The sequence below is a fragment of the Triturus cristatus genome, chromosome 5_2 (assembly GCF_964204655.1).
Source record: "Triturus cristatus chromosome 5_2, aTriCri1.1, whole genome shotgun sequence".
Lineage (NCBI taxonomy): Eukaryota > Metazoa > Chordata > Amphibia > Caudata > Salamandridae > Triturus > Triturus cristatus.
The window spans coordinates 574658761-574674934 of record NC_140588.1 but is presented as its reverse complement, the minus strand read 5'-3'; the positions used below and the strand labels follow the sequence as shown (position 1 = coordinate 574674934).

The window sequence follows — 16174 nt, the reverse complement described above, 5'->3', positions numbered from 1 at the left end:
CACCCTGGTGAGACCCTAGGCCCTGCCTTACTCAGCTCCCTTTTCATGCTGGCTGCTCCAGCGCAGGCTGTCCAGCAAGAGGTGATTGCAGAGTAAAAAGGCTTTTGCAGGAGGATAAAGGTAATTGCTTATGACAAACACACTGTGTGACACCTAACTTTTCCCCACTCGTACTTTATGGGCAATCTATACAGTGGAGTTAGCTTAGTCACAATAAGGAAGTGAGCAAGGCAGGCTCACAAGAGCATCTCCTCCCTGGTGGTCTAGTGGCTAGGATTCGGCGCTTTCACCGCCGCGGCCCGGGTTCGATTCCCGGTCAGGGAAGATCCCTCTAAGACGTAGACGTGCGTAATTTGTCCACGCAGCTCAGCTTTTTTTAATCGAAGGTCCTTAAAAAGGCACCCCGACCTATAGACGAAAGCAGAGGAAAGGGGCTGGGTCCCCTGTGTCCCAGGTTGCTTTGCTCCCATTGCCCTCAGCCACCTTCATGCGCACGCAGTCCCCCACCCAGTCAGGTGCTCTATGTGGGCGTAAAGTGCAGTACCAGCTCATCAGAAAGGTAAATTGCTGGAAAACCCGGCTGCGATGTATACATCTACTTTGGAGCACTCTTCTCCCTTGCACTCTTGAATCGGTCATTCGCAATGTATTCTTCCAGCAAGCTGAATAACGAGGTAGGTGTGAGAAGGTGTACCAGCTGTCTTTGAGCTATCAGCGGCCACTAGGTGTCCCTCTTGTGATTTCCCGGGGATCCCGATTGTACAGGAATTCGTCGGTTCAGTAGCACGGGGGAGGGGATGGCCTGTGCTTGGAAGTGACAAACAGTCTGGTGGAATCATGAGTGTTTTTTCAAGTTCTGATTCATATTCGCTGTAGAATAAAATATGCTTTCAGCCCCCATGAGCTTTGTCACTAGGAGAGCAGTGTAGGAACTTTTGCTGTATGGCTCTGGGTTCCCTGGTGGTCTAGTGGTTAGGATTCGGCGCTCTCACCGCCGCGGCCCGGGTTCGATTCCCGGTCAGGGAACAGTCCTTCTTCTGCCCTTGAATGCTTTTCCTTCCCGCAGGTCAGGGCTTCTCAAAATGAATTTGCTTTTCTGACAAACAGTTTGCCTAGCATCCCGCAATCTGGCTCCTAATTTGATTTTCGCAAGGTTCCCTTTGAGTTGCTTTCCTCGGCGGGAGGAAAATCTCTTGTGCAAGGCTCTTGAGGAAGTGAGATTCTGTATTCCGAGGTGCGCTTCTTTTCGTAGGCTTCTGACCACATGGTGTGCGGCAGGAAGTCATCTTTGACAGGGCCGCAGGCTTTGTCTCCAAATGGCATCCCGGACCCACTGCAACCCACCTTTTTGCTGAAACGGAAGTCTGGTTCAGGGTAAGAAAAAGCTGAGCTGCACGTACCGAAAGCAGCAGAGCCCAGCGGCGGAGAGGGTGTGGCCAGGGCTGTCTGATTTGCATAGTGACCAGTGGCATCTTGGGAATGTACAGGCTTTGGAGCCTAACGGGTGCTGCAGGGGTCTGCCTGGCCGGAGAAATGCCTGTCTGGCGCTCCCCTCAGGACACACGTGTCTTCCGTTCGAGCATGGAGGGTGAGGGACATGGGTCACCCTCATATACAGGGGTGTGGGCATGGGCAGGATGGGGCGTGGGGGACCCGTCAGGGTATTGCCCGTTTGGAAGCCCGTTCGGAAGGCAAGAGGAGGCGGAGGCGGGAATCTCTGCTCAATTTTTTCCCGAGGCCTGGGGACAAGCCTTTGCACATTTGATCCAGCCGGGCCTGCATCAGCAGATCCTGCTCCGATGGCAAGGGAGAGCCTGCAGGTGTAAATCAAAGAAAGGGGAGAAATCCGCAAGAGGCGGGTTAACAAATTCCAGTGGCAGGCCCATGTTCCCCAGGAAGCAAGTACTTCCTCCTGCTCCCTTCAGTGGGAAAAGACATAGGAGGTGTATTTCTCTAAGCAGGGGCTCTGCGTAGGTGGCACTGCATTGCTTTGGGAAGCATCCATGCTAAGTGCAGAGTAGCAGCAGACCCCACAGCTGAGACGTGAATTGGGACTGTTAAGGAAGGGCACTGGGAGGGTGAGGAGGGCAGAGGAAAATGCTTTAAAAAGGCATCTGCAAGTTCCTACACACCCGCTGAAAACCCATACCAGGGATGGGGCTCGAACCCATGCGGACAACTGTCCATTGGATCTTAAGTCCAACGCCTTAACCACTCGGCCACCCTGGTGAGACCCTAGGCCCTGCCTTACTCAGCTCCCTTTTCATGCTGGCTGCTCCAGCGCAGGCTGTCCAGCAAGAGGTGATTGCAGAGTAAAAAGGCTTTTGCAGGAGGATAAAGGTAATTGCTTATGACAAACACACTGTGTGACACCTAACTTTTCCCCACTCGTACTTTATGGGCAATCTATACAGTGGAGTTAGCTTAGTCACAATAAGGAAGTGAGCAAGGCAGGCTCACAAGAGCATCTCCTCCCTGGTGGTCTAGTGGCTAGGATTCGGCGCTTTCACCGCCGCGGCCCGGGTTCGATTCCCGGTCAGGGAAGATCCCTCTAAGACGTAGACGTGCGTAATTTGTCCACGCAGCTCAGCTTTTTTTAATCGAAGGTCCTTAAAAAGGCACCCCGACCTATAGACGAAAGCAGAGGAAAGGGGCTGGGTCCCCTGTGTCCCAGGTTGCTTTGCTCCCATTGCCCTCAGCCACCTTCATGCGCACGCAGTCCCCCACCCAGTCAGGTGCTCTATGTGGGCGTAAAGTGCAGTACCAGCTCATCAGAAAGGTAAATTGCTGGAAAACCCGGCTGCGATGTATACATCTACTTTGGAGCACTCTTCTCCCTTGCACTCTTGAATCGGTCATTCGCAATGTATTCTTCCAGCAAGCTGAATAACGAGGTAGGTGTGAGAAGGTGTACCAGCTGTCTTTGAGCTATCAGCGGCCACTAGGTGTCCCTCTTGTGATTTCCCGGGGATCCCGATTGTACAGGAATTCGTCGGTTCAGTAGCACGGGGGAGGGGATGGCCTGTGCTTGGAAGTGACAAACAGTCTGGTGGAATCATGAGTGTTTTTTCAAGTTCTGATTCATATTCGCTGTAGAATAAAATATGCTTTCAGCCCCCATGAGCTTTGTCACTAGGAGAGCAGTGTAGGAACTTTTGCTGTATGGCTGTGGGTTCCCTGGTGGTCTAGTGGTTAGGATTCGGCGCTCTCACCGCCGCGGCCCGGGTTCGATTCCCGGTCAGGGAACAGTCCTTCTTCTGCCCTTGAATGCTTTTCCTTCCCGCAGGTCAGGGCTTCTCAAAATGAATTTGCTTTTCTGACAAACAGTTTGCCTAGCATCCCGCAATCTGGCTCCTAATTTGATTTTCGCAAGGTTCCCTTTGAGTTGCTTTCCTCGGCGGGAGGAAAATCTCTTGTGCAAGGCTCTTGAGGAAGTGAGATTCTGTATTCCGAGGTGCGCTTCTTTTCGTAGGCTTCTGACCACATGGTGTGCGGCAGGAAGTCATCTTTGACAGGGCCGCAGGCTTTGTCTCCAAATGGCATCCCGGACCCACTGCAACCCACCTTTTTGCTGAAACGGAAGTCTGGTTCAGGGTAAGAAAAAGCTGAGCTGCACGTACCGAAAGCAGCAGAGCCCAGCGGCGGAGAGGGTGTGGCCAGGGCTGTCTGATTTGCATAGTGACCAGTGGCATCTTGGGAATGTACAGGCTTTGGAGCCTAACGGGTGCTGCAGGGGTCTGCCTGGCCGGAGAAATGCCTGTCTGGCGCTCCCCTCAGGACACACGTGTCTTCCGTTCGAGCATGGAGGGTGAGGGACATGGGTCACCCTCATATACAGGGGTGTGGGCATGGGCAGGATGGGGCGTGGGGGACCCGTCAGGGCATTGCCCGTTTGGAAGCCCGTTCGGAAGGCAAGAGGAGGCGGAGGCGGAGGCGGGAATCTCTGCTCAATTTTTTCCCGAGGCCTGGGGACAAGCCTTTGCACATTTGATCCAGCCGGGCCTGCATCAGCAGATCCTGCTCCGATGGCAAGGGAGAGCCTGCAGGTGTAAATCAAAGAAAGGGGAGAAATCCGCAAGAGGCGGGTTAACAAATTCCAGTGGCAGGCCCATGTTCCCCAGGAAGCAAGTACTTCCTCCTGCTCCCTTCAGTGGGAAAAGACATAGGAGGTGTATTTCTCTAAGCAGGGGCTCTGCGTAGGTGGCACTGCATTGCTTTGGGAAGCATCCATGCTAAGTGCAGAGTAGCAGCAGACCCCACAGCTGAGACGTGAATTGGGACTGTTAAGGAAGGGCACTGGGAGGGTGAGGAGGGCAGAGGAAAATGCTTTAAAAAAGCATCTGCAAGTTCCTACACACCCGCTGAAAACCCATACCAGGGATGGGGCTCGAACCCATGCGGACAACTGTCCATTGGATCTTAAGTCCAACGCCTTAACCACTCGGCCACCCTGGTGAGACCCTAGGCCCTGCCTTACTCAGCTCCCTTTTCATGCTGGCTGCTCCAGCGCAGGCTGTCCAGCAAGAGGTGATTGCAGAGTAAAAAGGCTTTTGCAGGAGGATAAAGGTAATTGCTTATGACAAACACACTGTGTGACACCTAACTTTTCCCCACTCGTACTTTATGGGCAATCTATACAGTGGAGTTAGCTTAGTCACAATAAGGAAGTGAGCAAGGCAGGCTCACAAGAGCATCTCCTCCCTGGTGGTCTAGTGGCTAGGATTCGGCGCTTTCACCGCCGCGGCCCGGGTTCGATTCCCGGTCAGGGAAGATCCCTCTAAGACGTAGACGTGCGTAATTTGTCCACGCAGCTCAGCTTTTTTTAATCGAAGGTCCTTAAAAAGGCACCCCGACCTATAGACGAAAGCAGAGGAAAGGGGCTGGGTCCCCTGTGTCCCAGGTTGCTTTGCTCCCATTGCCCTCAGCCACCTTCATGCGCACGCAGTCCCCCACCCAGTCAGGTGCTCTATGTGGGCGTAAAGTGCAGTACCAGCTCATCAGAAAGGTAAATTGCTGGAAAACCCGGCTGCGATGTATACATCTACTTTGGAGCACTCTTCTCCCTTGCACTCTTGAATCGGTCATTCGCAATGTATTCTTCCAGCAAGCTGAATAACGAGGTAGGTGTGAGAAGGTGTACCAGCTGTCTTTGAGCTATCAGCGGCCACTAGGTGTCCCTCTTGTGATTTCCCGGGGATCCCGATTGTACAGGAATTCGTCGGTTCAGTAGCACGGGGGAGGGGATGGCCTGTGCTTGGAAGTGACAAACAGTCTGGTGGAATCATGAGTGTTTTTTCAAGTTCTGATTCATATTCGCTGTAGAATAAAATATGCTTTCAGCCCCCATGAGCTTTGTCACTAGGAGAGCAGTGTAGGAACTTTTGCTGTATGGCTCTGGGTTCCCTGGTGGTCTAGTGGTTAGGATTCGGCGCTCTCACCGCCGCGGCCCGGGTTCGATTCCCGGTCAGGGAACAGTCCTTCTTCTGCCCTTGAATGCTTTTCCTTCCCGCAGGTCAGGGCTTCTCAAAATGAATTTGCTTTTCTGACAAACAGTTTGCCTAGCATCCCGCAATCTGGCTCCTAATTTGATTTTCGCAAGGTTCCCTTTGAGTTGCTTTCCTCGGCGGGAGGAAAATCTCTTGTGCAAGGCTCTTGAGGAAGTGAGATTCTGTATTCCGAGGTGCGCTTCTTTTCGTAGGCTTCTGACCACATGGTGTGCGGCAGGAAGTCATCTTTGACAGGGCCGCAGGCTTTGTCTCCAAATGGCATCCCGGACCCACTGCAACCCACCTTTTTGCTGAAACGGAAGTCTGGTTCAGGGTAAGAAAAAGCTGAGCTGCACGTACCGAAAGCAGCAGAGCCCAGCGGCGGAGAGGGTGTGGCCAGGGCTGTCTGATTTGCATAGTGACCAGTGGCATCTTGGGAATGTACAGGCTTTGGAGCCTAACGGGTGCTGCAGGGGTCTGCCTGGCCGGAGAAATGCCTGTCTGGCGCTCCCCTCAGGACACACGTGTCTTCCGTTCGAGCATGGAGGGTGAGGGACATGGGTCACCCTCATATACAGGGGTGTGGGCATGGGCAGGATGGGGCGTGGGGGACCCGTCAGGGTATTGCCCGTTTGGAAGCCCGTTCGGAAGGCAAGAGGAGGCGGAGGCGGGAATCTCTGCTCAATTTTTTCCCGAGGCCTGGGGACAAGCCTTTGCACATTTGATCCAGCCGGGCCTGCATCAGCAGATCCTGCTCCGATGGCAAGGGAGAGCCTGCAGGTGTAAATCAAAGAAAGGGGAGAAATCCGCAAGAGGCGGGTTAACAAATTCCAGTGGCAGGCCCATGTTCCCCAGGAAGCAAGTACTTCCTCCTGCTCCCTTCAGTGGGAAAAGACATAGGAGGTGTATTTCTCTAAGCAGGGGCTCTGCGTAGGTGGCACTGCATTGCTTTGGGAAGCATCCATGCTAAGTGCAGAGTAGCAGCAGACCCCACAGCTGAGACGTGAATTGGGACTGTTAAGGAAGGGCACTGGGAGGGTGAGGAGGGCAGAGGAAAATGCTTTAAAAAGGCATCTGCAAGTTCCTACACACCCGCTGAAAACCCATACCAGGGATGGGGCTCGAACCCATGCGGACAACTGTCCATTGGATCTTAAGTCCAACGCCTTAACCACTCGGCCACCCTGGTGAGACCCTAGGCCCTGCCTTACTCAGCTCCCTTTTCATGCTGGCTGCTCCAGCGCAGGCTGTCCAGCAAGAGGTGATTGCAGAGTAAAAAGGCTTTTGCAGGAGGATAAAGGTAATTGCTTATGACAAACACACTGTGTGACACCTAACTTTTCCCCACTCGTACTTTATGGGCAATCTATACAGTGGAGTTAGCTTAGTCACAATAAGGAAGTGAGCAAGGCAGGCTCACAAGAGCATCTCCTCCCTGGTGGTCTAGTGGCTAGGATTCGGCGCTTTCACCGCCGCGGCCCGGGTTCGATTCCCGGTCAGGGAAGATCCCTCTAAGACGTAGACGTGCGTAATTTGTCCACGCAGCTCAGCTTTTTTTAATCGAAGGTCCTTAAAAAGGCACCCCGACCTATAGACGAAAGCAGAGGAAAGGGGCTGGGTCCCCTGTGTCCCAGGTTGCTTTGCTCCCATTGCCCTCAGCCACCTTCATGCGCACGCAGTCCCCCACCCAGTCAGGTGCTCTATGTGGGCGTAAAGTGCAGTACCAGCTCATCAGAAAGGTAAATTGCTGGAAAACCCGGCTGCGATGTATACATCTACTTTGGAGCACTCTTCTCCCTTGCACTCTTGAATCGGTCATTCGCAATGTATTCTTCCAGCAAGCTGAATAACGAGGTAGGTGTGAGAAGGTGTACCAGCTGTCTTTGAGCTATCAGCGGCCACTAGGTGTCCCTCTTGTGATTTCCCGGGGATCCCGATTGTACAGGAATTCGTCGGTTCAGTAGCACGGGGGAGGGGATGGCCTGTGCTTGGAAGTGACAAACAGTCTGGTGGAATCATGAGTGTTTTTTCAAGTTCTGATTCATATTCGCTGTAGAATAAAATATGCTTTCAGCCCCCATGAGCTTTGTCACTAGGAGAGCAGTGTAGGAACTTTTGCTGTATGGCTGTGGGTTCCCTGGTGGTCTAGTGGTTAGGATTCGGCGCTCTCACCGCCGCGGCCCGGGTTCGATTCCCGGTCAGGGAACAGTCCTTCTTCTGCCCTTGAATGCTTTTCCTTCCCGCAGGTCAGGGCTTCTCAAAATGAATTTGCTTTTCTGACAAACAGTTTGCCTAGCATCCCGCAATCTGGCTCCTAATTTGATTTTCGCAAGGTTCCCTTTGAGTTGCTTTCCTCGGCGGGAGGAAAATCTCTTGTGCAAGGCTCTTGAGGAAGTGAGATTCTGTATTCCGAGGTGCGCTTCTTTTCGTAGGCTTCTGACCACATGGTGTGCGGCAGGAAGTCATCTTTGACAGGGCCGCAGGCTTTGTCTCCAAATGGCATCCCGGACCCACTGCAACCCACCTTTTTGCTGAAACGGAAGTCTGGTTCAGGGTAAGAAAAAGCTGAGCTGCACGTACCGAAAGCAGCAGAGCCCAGCGGCGGAGAGGGTGTGGCCAGGGCTGTCTGATTTGCATAGTGACCAGTGGCATCTTGGGAATGTACAGGCTTTGGAGCCTAACGGGTGCTGCAGGGGTCTGCCTGGCCGGAGAAATGCCTGTCTGGCGCTCCCCTCAGGACACACGTGTCTTCCGTTCGAGCATGGAGGGTGAGGGACATGGGTCACCCTCATATACAGGGGTGTGGGCATGGGCAGGATGGGGCGTGGGGGACCCGTCAGGGCATTGCCCGTTTGGAAGCCCGTTCGGAAGGCAAGAGGAGGCGGAGGCGGAGGCGGGAATCTCTGCTCAATTTTTTCCCGAGGCCTGGGGACAAGCCTTTGCACATTTGATCCAGCCGGGCCTGCATCAGCAGATCCTGCTCCGATGGCAAGGGAGAGCCTGCAGGTGTAAATCAAAGAAAGGGGAGAAATCCGCAAGAGGCGGGTTAACAAATTCCAGTGGCAGGCCCATGTTCCCCAGGAAGCAAGTACTTCCTCCTGCTCCCTTCAGTGGGAAAAGACATAGGAGGTGTATTTCTCTAAGCAGGGGCTCTGCGTAGGTGGCACTGCATTGCTTTGGGAAGCATCCATGCTAAGTGCAGAGTAGCAGCAGACCCCACAGCTGAGACGTGAATTGGGACTGTTAAGGAAGGGCACTGGGAGGGTGAGGAGGGCAGAGGAAAATGCTTTAAAAAAGCATCTGCAAGTTCCTACACACCCGCTGAAAACCCATACCAGGGATGGGGCTCGAACCCATGCGGACAACTGTCCATTGGATCTTAAGTCCAACGCCTTAACCACTCGGCCACCCTGGTGAGACCCTAGGCCCTGCCTTACTCAGCTCCCTTTTCATGCTGGCTGCTCCAGCGCAGGCTGTCCAGCAAGAGGTGATTGCAGAGTAAAAAGGCTTTTGCAGGAGGATAAAGGTAATTGCTTATGACAAACACACTGTGTGACACCTAACTTTTCCCCACTCGTACTTTATGGGCAATCTATACAGTGGAGTTAGCTTAGTCACAATAAGGAAGTGAGCAAGGCAGGCTCACAAGAGCATCTCCTCCCTGGTGGTCTAGTGGCTAGGATTCGGCGCTTTCACCGCCGCGGCCCGGGTTCGATTCCCGGTCAGGGAAGATCCCTCTAAGACGTAGACGTGCGTAATTTGTCCACGCAGCTCAGCTTTTTTTAATCGAAGGTCCTTAAAAAGGCACCCCGACCTATAGACGAAAGCAGAGGAAAGGGGCTGGGTCCCCTGTGTCCCAGGTTGCTTTGCTCCCATTGCCCTCAGCCACCTTCATGCGCACGCAGTCCCCCACCCAGTCAGGTGCTCTATGTGGGCGTAAAGTGCAGTACCAGCTCATCAGAAAGGTAAATTGCTGGAAAACCCGGCTGCGATGTATACATCTACTTTGGAGCACTCTTCTCCCTTGCACTCTTGAATCGGTCATTCGCAATGTATTCTTCCAGCAAGCTGAATAACGAGGTAGGTGTGAGAAGGTGTACCAGCTGTCTTTGAGCTATCAGCGGCCACTAGGTGTCCCTCTTGTGATTTCCCGGGGATCCCGATTGTACAGGAATTCGTCGGTTCAGTAGCACGGGGGAGGGGATGGCCTGTGCTTGGAAGTGACAAACAGTCTGGTGGAATCATGAGTGTTTTTTCAAGTTCTGATTCATATTCGCTGTAGAATAAAATATGCTTTCAGCCCCCATGAGCTTTGTCACTAGGAGAGCAGTGTAGGAACTTTTGCTGTATGGCTCTGGGTTCCCTGGTGGTCTAGTGGTTAGGATTCGGCGCTCTCACCGCCGCGGCCCGGGTTCGATTCCCGGTCAGGGAACAGTCCTTCTTCTGCCCTTGAATGCTTTTCCTTCCCGCAGGTCAGGGCTTCTCAAAATGAATTTGCTTTTCTGACAAACAGTTTGCCTAGCATCCCGCAATCTGGCTCCTAATTTGATTTTCGCAAGGTTCCCTTTGAGTTGCTTTCCTCGGCGGGAGGAAAATCTCTTGTGCAAGGCTCTTGAGGAAGTGAGATTCTGTATTCCGAGGTGCGCTTCTTTTCGTAGGCTTCTGACCACATGGTGTGCGGCAGGAAGTCATCTTTGACAGGGCCGCAGGCTTTGTCTCCAAATGGCATCCCGGACCCACTGCAACCCACCTTTTTGCTGAAACGGAAGTCTGGTTCAGGGTAAGAAAAAGCTGAGCTGCACGTACCGAAAGCAGCAGAGCCCAGCGGCGGAGAGGGTGTGGCCAGGGCTGTCTGATTTGCATAGTGACCAGTGGCATCTTGGGAATGTACAGGCTTTGGAGCCTAACGGGTGCTGCAGGGGTCTGCCTGGCCGGAGAAATGCCTGTCTGGCGCTCCCCTCAGGACACACGTGTCTTCCGTTCGAGCATGGAGGGTGAGGGACATGGGTCACCCTCATATACAGGGGTGTGGGCATGGGCAGGATGGGGCGTGGGGGACCCGTCAGGGCATTGCCCGTTTGGAAGCCCGTTCGGAAGGCAAGAGGAGGCGGAGGCGGAGGCGGGAATCTCTGCTCAATTTTTTCCCGAGGCCTGGGGACAAGCCTTTGCACATTTGATCCAGCCGGGCCTGCATCAGCAGATCCTGCTCCGATGGCAAGGGAGAGCCTGCAGGTGTAAATCAAAGAAAGGGGAGAAATCCGCAAGAGGCGGGTTAACAAATTCCAGTGGCAGGCCCATGTTCCCCAGGAAGCAAGTACTTCCTCCTGCTCCCTTCAGTGGGAAAAGACATAGGAGGTGTATTTCTCTAAGCAGGGGCTCTGCGTAGGTGGCACTGCATTGCTTTGGGAAGCATCCATGCTAAGTGCAGAGTAGCAGCAGACCCCACAGCTGAGACGTGAATTGGGACTGTTAAGGAAGGGCACTGGGAGGGTGAGGAGGGCAGAGGAAAATGCTTTAAAAAAGCATCTGCAAGTTCCTACACACCCGCTGAAAACCCATACCAGGGATGGGGCTCGAACCCATGCGGACAACTGTCCATTGGATCTTAAGTCCAACGCCTTAACCACTCGGCCACCCTGGTGAGACCCTAGGCCCTGCCTTACTCAGCTCCCTTTTCATGCTGGCTGCTCCAGCGCAGGCTGTCCAGCAAGAGGTGATTGCAGAGTAAAAAGGCTTTTGCAGGAGGATAAAGGTAATTGCTTATGACAAACACACTGTGTGACACCTAACTTTTCCCCACTCGTACTTTATGGGCAATCTATACAGTGGAGTTAGCTTAGTCACAATAAGGAAGTGAGCAAGGCAGGCTCACAAGAGCATCTCCTCCCTGGTGGTCTAGTGGCTAGGATTCGGCGCTTTCACCGCCGCGGCCCGGGTTCGATTCCCGGTCAGGGAAGATCCCTCTAAGACGTAGACGTGCGTAATTTGTCCACGCAGCTCAGCTTTTTTTAATCGAAGGTCCTTAAAAAGGCACCCCGACCTATAGACGAAAGCAGAGGAAAGGGGCTGGGTCCCCTGTGTCCCAGGTTGCTTTGCTCCCATTGCCCTCAGCCACCTTCATGCGCACGCAGTCCCCCACCCAGTCAGGTGCTCTATGTGGGCGTAAAGTGCAGTACCAGCTCATCAGAAAGGTAAATTGCTGGAAAACCCGGCTGCGATGTATACATCTACTTTGGAGCACTCTTCTCCCTTGCACTCTTGAATCGGTCATTCGCAATGTATTCTTCCAGCAAGCTGAATAACGAGGTAGGTGTGAGAAGGTGTACCAGCTGTCTTTGAGCTATCAGCGGCCACTAGGTGTTCCTCTTGTGATTTCCCGGGGATCCCGATTGTACAGGAATTCGTCGGTTCAGTAGCACGGGGGAGGGGATGGCCTGTGCTTGGAAGTGACAAACAGTCTGGTGGAATCATGAGTGTTTTTTCAAGTTCTGATTCATATTCGCTGTAGAATAAAATATGCTTTCAGCCCCCATGAGCTTTGTCACTAGGAGAGCAGTGTAGGAACTTTTGCTGTATGGCTCTGGGTTCCCTGGTGGTCTAGTGGTTAGGATTCGGCGCTCTCACCGCCGCGGCCCGGGTTCGATTCCCGGTCAGGGAACAGTCCTTCTTCTGCCCTTGAATGCTTTTCCTTCCCGCAGGTCAGGGCTTCTCAAAATGAATTTGCTTTTCTGACAAACAGTTTGCCTAGCATCCCGCAATCTGGCTCCTAATTTGATTTTCGCAAGGTTCCCTTTGAGTTGCTTTCCTCGGCGGGAGGAAAATCTCTTGTGCAAGGCTCTTGAGGAAGTGAGATTCTGTATTCCGAGGTGCGCTTCTTTTCGTAGGCTTCTGACCACATGGTGTGCGGCAGGAAGTCATCTTTGACAGGGCCGCAGGCTTTGTCTCCAAATGGCATCCCGGACCCACTGCAACCCACCTTTTTGCTGAAACGGAAGTCTGGTTCAGGGTAAGAAAAAGCTGAGCTGCACGTACCGAAAGCAGCAGAGCCCAGCGGCGGAGAGGGTGTGGCCAGGGCTGTCTGATTTGCATAGTGACCAGTGGCATCTTGGGAATGTACAGGCTTTGGAGCCTAACGGGTGCTGCAGGGGTCTGCCTGGCCGGAGAAATGCCTGTCTGGCGCTCCCCTCAGGACACACGTGTCTTCCGTTCGAGCATGGGGGGTGAGGGACATGGGTCACCCTCATATACAGGGGTGTGGGCATGGGCAGGATGGGGCGTGGGGGACCCGTCAGGGCATTGCCCGTTTGGAAGCCCGTTCGGAAGGCAAGAGGAGGCGGAGGCGGAGGCGGGAATCTCTGCTCAATTTTTTCCCGAGGCCTGGGGACAAGCCTTTGCACATTTGATCCAGCCGGGCCTGCATCAGCAGATCCTGCTCCGATGGCAAGGGAGAGCCTGCAGGTGTAAATCAAAGAAAGGGGAGAAATCCGCAAGAGGCGAGTTAACAAATTCCAGTGGCAGGCCCATGTTCCCCAGGAAGCAAGTACTTCCTCCTGCTCCCTTCAGTGGGAAAAGACATAGGAGGTGTATTTCTCTAAGCAGGGGCTCTGCGTAGGTGGCACTGCATTGCTTTGGGAAGCATCCATGCTAAGTGCAGAGTAGCAGCAGACCCCACAGCTGAGACGTGAATTGGGACTGTTAAGGAAGGGCACTGGGAGGGTGAGGAGGGCAGAGGAAAATGCTTTAAAAAAGCATCTGCAAGTTCCTACACACCCGCTGAAAACCCATACCAGGGATGGGGCTCGAACCCATGCGGACAACTGTCCATTGGATCTTAAGTCCAACGCCTTAACCACTCGGCCACCCTGGTGAGACCCTAGGCCCTCCCTTACTCAGCTCCCTTTTCATGCTGGCTGCTCCAGCGCAGGCTGTCCAGCAAGAGGTGATTGCAGAGTAAAAAGGCTTTTGCAGGAGGATAAAGGTAATTGCTTATGACAAACACACTGTGTGACACCTAACTTTTCCCCACTCGTACTTTATGGGCAATCTATACAGTGGAGTTAGCTTAGTCACAATAAGGAAGTGAGCAAGGCAGGCTCACAAGAGCATCTCCTCCCTGGTGGTCTAGTGGCTAGGATTCGGCGCTTTCACCGCCGCGGCCCGGGTTCGATTCCCGGTCAGGGAAGATCCCTCTAAGACGTAGACGTGCGTAATTTGTCCACGCAGCTCAGCTTTTTTTAATCGAAGGTCCTTAAAAAGGCACCCCGACCTATAGACGAAAGCAGAGGAAAGGGGCTGGGTCCCCTGTGTCCCAGGTTGCTTTGCTCCCATTGCCCTCAGCCACCTTCATGCGCACGCAGTCCCCCACCCAGTCAGGTGCTCTATGTGGGCGTAAAGTGCAGTACCAGCTCATCAGAAAGGTAAATTGCTGGAAAACCCGGCTGCGATGTATACATCTACTTTGGAGCACTCTTCTCCCTTGCACTCTTGAATCGGTCATTCGCAATGTATTCTTCCAGCAAGCTGAATAACGAGGTAGATGTGAGAAGGTGTACCAGCTGTCTTTGAGCTATCAGCGGCCACTAGGTGTCCCTCTTGTGATTTCCCGGGGATCCCGATTGTACAGGAATTCGTCGGTTCAGTAGCACGGGGGAGGGGATGGCCTGTGCTTGGAAGTGACAAACAGTCTGGTGGAATCATGAGTGTTTTTTCAAGTTCTGATTCATATTCGCTGTAGAATAAAATATGCTTTCAGCCCCCATGAGCTTTGTCACTAGGAGAGCAGTGTAGGAACTTTTGCTGTATGGCTGTGGGTTCCCTGGTGGTCTAGTGGTTAGGATTCGGCGCTCTCACCGCCGCGGCCCGGGTTCGATTCCCGGTCAGGGAACAGTCCTTCTTCTGCCCTTGAATGCTTTTCCTTCCCGCAGGTCAGGGCTTCTCAAAATGAATTTGCTTTTCTGACAAACAGTTTGCCTAGCATCCCGCAATCTGGCTCCTAATTTGATTTTCGCAAGGTTCCCTTTGAGTTGCTTTCCTCGGCGGGAGGAAAATCTCTTGTGCAAGGCTCTTGAGGAAGTGAGATTCTGTATTCCGAGGTGCGCTTCTTTTCGTAGGCTTCTGACCACATGGTGTGCGGCAGGAAGTCATCTTTGACAGGGCCGCAGGCTTTGTCTCCAAATGGCATCCCGGACCCACTGCAACCCACCTTTTTGCTGAAACGGAAGTCTGGTTCAGGGTAAGAAAAAGCTGAGCTGCACGTACCGAAAGCAGCAGAGCCCAGCGGCGGAGAGGGTGTGGCCAGGGCTGTCTGATTTGCATAGTGACCAGTGGCATCTTGGGAATGTACAGGCTTTGGAGCCTAACGGGTGCTGCAGGGGTCTGCCTGGCCGGAGAAATGCCTGTCTGGCGCTCCCCTCAGGACACACGTGTCTTCCGTTCGAGCATGGAGGGTGAGGGACATGGGTCACCCTCATATACAGGGGTGTGGGCATGGGCAGGATGGGGCGTGGGGGACCCGTCAGGGCATTGCCCGTTTGGAAGCCCGTTCGGAAGGCAAGAGGAGGCGGAGGCGGAGGCGGGAATCTCTGCTCAATTTTTTCCCGAGGCCTGGGGACAAGCCTTTGCACATTTGATCCAGCCGGGCCTGCATCAGCAGATCCTGCTCCGATGGCAAGGGAGAGCCTGCAGGTGTAAATCAAAGAAAGGGGAGAAATCCGCAAGAGGCGGGTTAACAAATTCCAGTGGCAGGCCCATGTTCCCCAGGAAGCAAGTACTTCCTCCTGCTCCCTTCAGTGGGAAAAGACATAGGAGGTGTATTTCTCTAAGCAGGGGCTCTGCGTAGGTGGCACTGCATTGCTTTGGGAAGCATCCATGCTAAGTGCAGAGTAGCAGCAGACCCCACAGCTGAGACGTGAATTGGGACTGTTAAGGAAGGGCACTGGGAGGGTGAGGAGGGCAGAGGAAAATGCTTTAAAAAAGCATCTGCAAGTTCCTACACACCCGCTGAAAACCCATACCAGGGATGGGGCTCGAACCCATGCGGACAACTGTCCATTGGATCTTAAGTCCAACGCCTTAACCACTCGGCCACCCTGGTGAGACCCTAGGCCCTGCCTTACTCAGCTCCCTTTTCATGCTGGCTGCTCCAGCGCAGGCTGTCCAGCAAGAGGTGATTGCAGAGTAAAAAGGCTTTTGCAGGAGGATAAAGGTAATTGCTTATGACAAACACACTGTGTGACACCTAACTTTTCCCCACTCGTACTTTATGGGCAATCTATACAGTGGAGTTAGCTTAGTCACAATAAGGAAGTGAGCAAGGCAGGCTCACAAGAGCATCTCCTCCCTGGTGGTCTAGTGGCTAGGATTCGGCGCTTTCACCGCCGCGGCCCGGGTTCGATTCCCGGTCAGGGAAGATCCCTCTAAGACGTAGACGTGCGTAATTTGTCCACGCAGCTCAGCTTTTTTTAATCGAAGGTCCTTAAAAAGGCACCCCGACCTATAGACGAAAGCAGAGGAAAGGGGCTGGGTCCCCTGTGTCCCAGGTTGCTTTGCTCCCATTGCCCTCAGCCACCTTCATGCGCACGCAGTCCCCCACCCAGTCAGGTGCTCTATGTGGGCGTAAAGTGCAGTACCAGCTCATCAGAAAGGTAAATTGCTGGAAAACCCGGCTGCGATGTATACATCTACTTTGG

At 53.5% G+C, this 16174-nt stretch overlaps 15 non-coding genes across 15 annotated transcripts; all 15 read left to right on the top strand.

The window, feature by feature from the left end:
- The first annotated feature begins 252 nt into the window (after positions 1-252).
- Positions 253-324, top strand: TRNAE-UUC (transfer RNA glutamic acid (anticodon UUC)). Its single transcript has one exon. It is a non-coding gene; the product is annotated as a tRNA-Glu (tRNA).
- Positions 325-954: 630 nt separating this feature from the next.
- Positions 955-1026, top strand: TRNAE-CUC (transfer RNA glutamic acid (anticodon CUC)). Its single transcript has one exon. It is a non-coding gene; the product is annotated as a tRNA-Glu (tRNA).
- Positions 1027-2472: 1446 nt separating this feature from the next.
- Positions 2473-2544, top strand: TRNAE-UUC (transfer RNA glutamic acid (anticodon UUC)). Its single transcript has one exon. It is a non-coding gene; the product is annotated as a tRNA-Glu (tRNA).
- Positions 2545-3174: 630 nt separating this feature from the next.
- TRNAE-CUC (transfer RNA glutamic acid (anticodon CUC)) lies at positions 3175-3246 on the top strand. The gene has a single exon. It is a non-coding gene; the product is annotated as a tRNA-Glu (tRNA).
- Positions 3247-4698: 1452 nt separating this feature from the next.
- TRNAE-UUC (transfer RNA glutamic acid (anticodon UUC)) lies at positions 4699-4770 on the top strand. The gene has a single exon. It is a non-coding gene; the product is annotated as a tRNA-Glu (tRNA).
- Positions 4771-5400: 630 nt separating this feature from the next.
- Positions 5401-5472, top strand: TRNAE-CUC (transfer RNA glutamic acid (anticodon CUC)). Its single transcript has one exon. It is a non-coding gene; the product is annotated as a tRNA-Glu (tRNA).
- Positions 5473-6918: 1446 nt separating this feature from the next.
- TRNAE-UUC (transfer RNA glutamic acid (anticodon UUC)) lies at positions 6919-6990 on the top strand. Its single transcript has one exon. It is a non-coding gene; the product is annotated as a tRNA-Glu (tRNA).
- Positions 6991-7620: 630 nt separating this feature from the next.
- Positions 7621-7692, top strand: TRNAE-CUC (transfer RNA glutamic acid (anticodon CUC)). Its single transcript has one exon. It is a non-coding gene; the product is annotated as a tRNA-Glu (tRNA).
- Positions 7693-9144: 1452 nt separating this feature from the next.
- TRNAE-UUC (transfer RNA glutamic acid (anticodon UUC)) lies at positions 9145-9216 on the top strand. The gene has a single exon. It is a non-coding gene; the product is annotated as a tRNA-Glu (tRNA).
- A 630-nt stretch (positions 9217-9846) lies between these two features.
- Positions 9847-9918, top strand: TRNAE-CUC (transfer RNA glutamic acid (anticodon CUC)). The gene has a single exon. It is a non-coding gene; the product is annotated as a tRNA-Glu (tRNA).
- Positions 9919-11370: 1452 nt separating this feature from the next.
- On the top strand, positions 11371-11442 carry TRNAE-UUC (transfer RNA glutamic acid (anticodon UUC)). Its single transcript has one exon. It is a non-coding gene; the product is annotated as a tRNA-Glu (tRNA).
- Positions 11443-12072: 630 nt separating this feature from the next.
- On the top strand, positions 12073-12144 carry TRNAE-CUC (transfer RNA glutamic acid (anticodon CUC)). Its single transcript has one exon. It is a non-coding gene; the product is annotated as a tRNA-Glu (tRNA).
- A 1452-nt stretch (positions 12145-13596) lies between these two features.
- Positions 13597-13668, top strand: TRNAE-UUC (transfer RNA glutamic acid (anticodon UUC)). Its single transcript has one exon. It is a non-coding gene; the product is annotated as a tRNA-Glu (tRNA).
- A 630-nt stretch (positions 13669-14298) lies between these two features.
- Positions 14299-14370, top strand: TRNAE-CUC (transfer RNA glutamic acid (anticodon CUC)). The gene has a single exon. It is a non-coding gene; the product is annotated as a tRNA-Glu (tRNA).
- Positions 14371-15822: 1452 nt separating this feature from the next.
- Positions 15823-15894, top strand: TRNAE-UUC (transfer RNA glutamic acid (anticodon UUC)). Its single transcript has one exon. It is a non-coding gene; the product is annotated as a tRNA-Glu (tRNA).
- The last annotated feature ends 280 nt before the right edge of the window (positions 15895-16174 follow it).